Consider the following 5648-nt stretch of genomic DNA (forward strand, 5'->3'; position numbering starts at 1 on the left):
GCGGTGCAGTGGGATTAGTTTGGCGATTGATACAGTACTATGGGGAGAGAGCGGGGCAGTGGGATTAGTTTGGGGATTGATCCTGGACTATGGGGAGAGAGCGGGGCAGTGGGATTAGTTTGGGGATTGATACAGGACTATGGGGAGAGAGTGGGGCAGTGGGATTAGTTTGGGGATTGATACAGGACTATGGGGAGAGAGCGGGGCAGTCGGATTAGTTTGGGGATTGATACAGGACTATGAGGAGAGAGCGGGGCAGTGGGATTAGTTTGGGGATTGATATAGGAGTATGGGGAGAGAGCGGGTCAGTGGGATTAGTTTAGGGATTGATCCAGAGCTATGGGGAGAGAGCCGGGCAGTGGGATTAGTTTGGAATTGATACCGGACTATGGGGAGAGAGCGGGGCAGTGGGATTAGTTTGGGATTGATACAGGACTGTGGGGAGAGAGCGGGGCAGTGGGATTAGTTTGGGGATTGATACAGGACTGTGGGGAGAGAGCGGGGCAGTGGGATTTGTTTGGGGATTGATACAGGACTGTGGGTAGAGAGCGAGGCAGTGGGATTAGATTGGGGATTGATGCAGGGCTATGGGGAGAGAGTGGGGCTGTGGGATTAGTTTGCGGATTGATACAGGACTATGGGGAGAGAGCGGGGCAGAGGGATTAGTTTGGGCATTGATGCAGGACTATGGGGAGAGAGCGGGTGCAGTGGGATTAGTTTGGTGATTGATACAGGGCTACGGAGAGAGAGCGGGACAGTTGGATTAGTTTGTGGATCATTCAGGGCTATTGGTAGAGAGCGGGGCAGTGGGATTAGTTTGGGGAGTGATACAGGACTATGGGGAGAGAGCGGGGCAGTGGGATTAGTTTGGGGATTGATACAGGACTATGGGGAGAGACCGGGGCAATGGGATTAGTTTGGTGATTGAAACAGGGCTATGGCGAGAGAGTGGGGCAGTGGGATTAGTTTGGGGAGTGATACAGGACTATGGGGAGAGAGCGGAGCAGTGGGATTAGTTTGGGGATTGATATAGTAATATGGGGAGTTAGCGGGGCAGTGGGATTAGTTTGGAGATTGATACAGGACTATGGGGAGAGAGCGGGGCAGTGGGATTAGTTTGGGGATTGATGCAGGACTATGGCGAGAGACTGGGGCAGTGGGATTCGTTTGGGGATTAATACAGGTCTAGGGAGAGAGAGAGGGACAGTGGGATTAGTTTGGCGATTGATACAGGACTATGGGTAGGGAACGATGCAGTGGGATTAGTTTGGAGATTGATACAGGTCTATGGGGAGAGAGCGGGACAGTGGGATTAGTTTGGGGATTGATACAGGGCTATGGGGAGAGAGTGGGGCAGTGGGATTAGTTTGGAGATTGATACATGACTTTGGGGAGAGAGCAGGGCAGTGGGATTAGTTTGGAGATCGATACAGGACTATGGGGAGAGAGCGGCGCAATGAGATTAGTTTGAGGATTGATGCAGGTCTATCGGAAGAGAGCGGGGCAGTGGGATTAGTTTGGAGATTGATACAGGGCTATGGGGAGAGAGCGAGGCAGTGGGATTAGTTTGGGGATTGAAACAGGACTATTGGGAGAGAGCGGGGCAGTGGGATGAGATTGGAGATTGATACAGGGTTATGGTGAGAGAGCGGGGCAGTGGGATTAGTTCAGAGATTGATACAGGACTATGTGGAGAGAGCGGGACAGTGGTATTAGTTTGGGGATTGATACAGGACTATGGGGAGAGAGCGGAGCAGTGGGATTAGTTTGAGGATTGATACAGGACTATGGGGAGAGAGCGGGGCAGTGGGATTAGTTTGGGCATGGATACAGGGCTATGGGGAGAGAGCGGGCCAGTGAGATTAGTTTGAGGATTGATGCAGGGCTATCGGAAGAGAGCGGGGCAGTGGGATTAGTTTGGAGATTGATACAGGGCTATGGGGAGAGAGCGAGCTAGTGGGATTAGTTTGGGGATTGCTACAGGACTATTGGGAGAGAGCGGGGCAGTGGGATTAGTTTGGAGATTGATACAGGGCTTTGGGGAGAGAGCGGGGCAGTGGGATTAGTTCGGAGATGGATACAGGACTATGGGGAGAGAGCGGGGCAGTGGGATTAGTTTGGGGATTGATACAGGACTATGGGGAGAGAGCGGGGCAGTGGGATTAATTTGGGGAATGAGGCAGGGCTATCGGAAGAGAGCGGGGCAGTGGGATTAGTTTGGAGATTGATACAGGACTATGGGGAGAGAGCGGGACAGTGGGATTAGTTTGGGGATTGATACCGGACTATGGGGAGAGGGCGGGGCAGTGGGATTAGTTTGGTGATTGATACAGGGCTATGGGGAGAGAGCGGGGCAGTGGGATTAGTTTGGAGATTGATACAGGGCTATTGGGAGAGAGCGGGGCAATGGGATTAGTTTGGGGATTGATACAGGACTATGGGGAGAGAGCGGGGCAGTGGGATTAGTTTGTGGATTGAAACAGGACTATGGGGAGAGCGCGGGGCAGTGGGAGTAGTTTGGGGATTGATACAGTGCTATGGGGAGAGAGCGGAGCAGTGGAATTAGTTTGGGGATTGATACAATACAATAGGGAGAAAGCGGGGCAGTGGGATTAGTTTGGGTCTGATTGATACAGGGCTATGGGGAGAGAGCGGGACAGTGGGATTAGTTTGGAGATTGATACAGTTCTATGGGGAGAGAGCGGGGCAGCGGGATTAGTTTGGAGATTGATGCAGGACTATGGGGAGAGAGCGGGGCAGTGGGATTAGTTTGGAGATTGATACAGGGCTATTGGGAGAGAGCGGGGCAATGGGATTAGTTTGGGGATTGATACAGGACTATGGGGAGAGAGCGGGGCAGTGGGATTAGTTTGGGGATTGGTACACGACTATGGGGAGAGAGCGGGTCAGTGGGATTAGTTTGGTGATTGATACAGGACTATGGGGAGAGAGCGGGGCAGTGGGATTAGTTTGGAGATTGATACAGGACTATGGGGAGAGAGCAGGGCAGTGGGATTAGTTTGGGGATTGATACAGGACGATGGAGAGAGAGCGGTGCAGTGGGAGTAGTTTGTGGATTGATACAGAGCTATGGGGAGAGAACGGGGCAGTGGGAATGGTTTGGGGATTGATACAGGACAATGGGGCGAGAGCGGGGCAGTGGGATTAGTTTGGGTCTGATTGATACAGGGCTATGGCGAGAGAGCGGGACAGTGGGATTAGTTTGGAGATTGATACAGTTCTATGGGGAGAGAGCGGGGCAGTGGGATTAGTTTGGAGATTGATACAGGACTATGGGGAGAGAGCGGAGCAGTGGGATTAGTTTGGAGATTGATACAGGGCTATTGGGAGAGAGCGGGGCAACGGGATTAGTTTGGGGATTGATACAGGACTATGGGGAGAGAGCGGGGCAGTGGGATTTGTTTGGGGATTGGTACAGGACTATGGGGAGAGAGCGGGTCAGTGGGATTAGTTTGGGGATTGATACAGGACTATGAGGAGAGAGCGGGGCAGTGGGATTTGTTTGGAGATTGATACAGGGCTATGGGGAGAGAACGGGGCAGTGGGAATGGTTTGGGGATTGATACAGGACAAAGCGGAGAAAGCGGGGCAGTGGGATTAGTTTGGGTCTGATTGATACAGGGCTATGGCGAGAGAGCGGGACAGTGGGATTAGTTTGGAGATTGATACAGGACTATGGGGAGAGAGCGGGGCAGTGGGATCAGTTTGGCGATTGATACAGTACTATGGGGAGAGAGCGGGGCAGTGGGATTAGTTTGGGGATTGATCCTGGACTATGGGGAGAGAGCGGGGCAGTGGGATTAGTTTGGGGATTGATACAGGACTATGGCGAGAGAGTGGGGCAGTGGGATTAGTTTCGGGATTGATACAGGCATATGGGGAGAGAGCGGGGCAGTCGGATTAGTTTGGGGATTGATACAGGACTATGAGGAGAGAGCGGGGCAGTGGGATTAGTTTGGGGATTGATATAGGAGTATGGGGAGAGAGCGGGTCAGTGGGATTAGTTTGGGGATTGATCCAGGCATATGGGGAGAGAGCCGGGCAGTGGGATTATTTTGGAATTGATACAGGACTATGGGGAGAGAGCGGGGCAGTGGGATTAGTTTGGGATTGATACAGGACTGTGGGGAGAGAGCGGGGCAGTGGGATTAGTTTGGGGATTGATACAGGACTGTGGGGAGAGAGCGGGGCAGTGGGATTTGTTTGGGGATTGATACAGGACTGTGGGTAGAGAGCGAGGCAGTGGGATTAGATTGGGGATTGATGCAGGGCTATGGGGAGAGAGTGGGGCTGTGGGATTAGTTTGCGGATTGATACAGGACTATGGGGAGAGAGCGGGGCAGAGGGATTAGTTTGGGGATTGATACAGGACTATGGGGAGAGAGCGGGTGCAGTGGGATTAGTTTGGGGATTGATACAGTGGTATGGGGAGAGAGCGGGGCAGAGGGATTAGTTTGGGGATTGATACAGGACTATGGGGAGAGAGCGGGGCAGTGGGATTAGTTTGGTGATTGATACAGGGCTACGGAGAGAGAGCGGGACAGTTGGATTAGTTTGTGGATTGATTCAGGACTATTGGTAGAGAGCGGGGCAGTGGGATTAGTTTGGGGAGTGAAACAGGACTATGGGGAGAGAGCGGGGCAGTGGGATTAGTTTGGGGATTGATACAGGACTATGGGGAGAGAGCGGGGCAATGGGATTAGTTTGGGGATTGAAACAGGGCTATGGCGAGAGAGTGGGGCAGTGGGATTAGTTTGGGGAGTGATACAGGACTATGGGGAGAGAGCGGAGCAGTGGGATTAGTTTGGGGATTGATATAGTAATATGGGGAGTTAGCGGGGCAGTGGGATTAGTTTGGAGATTGATACAGGACTATGGGGAGAGAGCGGGGCAGTGGGATTAGTTTGGGGATTGATGCAGGACTATGGCGAGAGAGTGGGGCAGTGGGATTCGTTTGGGGATTAATACAGGTCTACTGAGAGAGAGAGGGACAGTGGGATTAGTTTGGCGATTGATACAGGACTATGGGTAGGGAACGATGCAGTGGGATTAGTTTGGAGATTGATACAGGTCTATGGGGAGAGAGCGGGACAGTGGGATTAGTTTGGGGATTGATACAGGGCTATGGGGAGAGAGCGGGGCAGTGGGATTAGTTTGGAGATTGATACATTACTTTGGGGAGAGAGCGGGGCAGTGGGATTAGTTTGGAGATCGATACAGGACTATGAGGAGAGAGCGGCGCAATGAGATTAGTTTGAGGATTGATGCAGGTCTATCGGAAGAGAGCGGGGCAGTGGGATTAGTTTGGAGATTGATACAGGGCTATGGGGAGAGAGCGAGGCAGTGGGATTAGTTTGGGGATTGATACAGGACTATTGGGAGAGAGCGGGGCAGTGGGATGAGATTGGAGATTGATACAGGGTTATGGTGAGAGAGCGGGGCAGTGGGATTAGTTCAGAGATTGATACAGGACTATGTGGAGAGAGCGGGACAGTGGGATTAGTTTGGGGATTGATACAGGACTATGGGGAGAGAGCTGGGCAGTGGGATTAGTTTGAGGATTGATACAGGACTCTGGGGAGAGAGCGGGGCAGTGGGATTAGTTTGGGCATGGATACAGGGCTATG

Source organism: Pristiophorus japonicus, unplaced genomic scaffold, assembly GCF_044704955.1.
Source record: "Pristiophorus japonicus isolate sPriJap1 unplaced genomic scaffold, sPriJap1.hap1 HAP1_SCAFFOLD_92, whole genome shotgun sequence".
Taxonomy (NCBI): Eukaryota; Metazoa; Chordata; class Chondrichthyes; family Pristiophoridae; genus Pristiophorus; species Pristiophorus japonicus.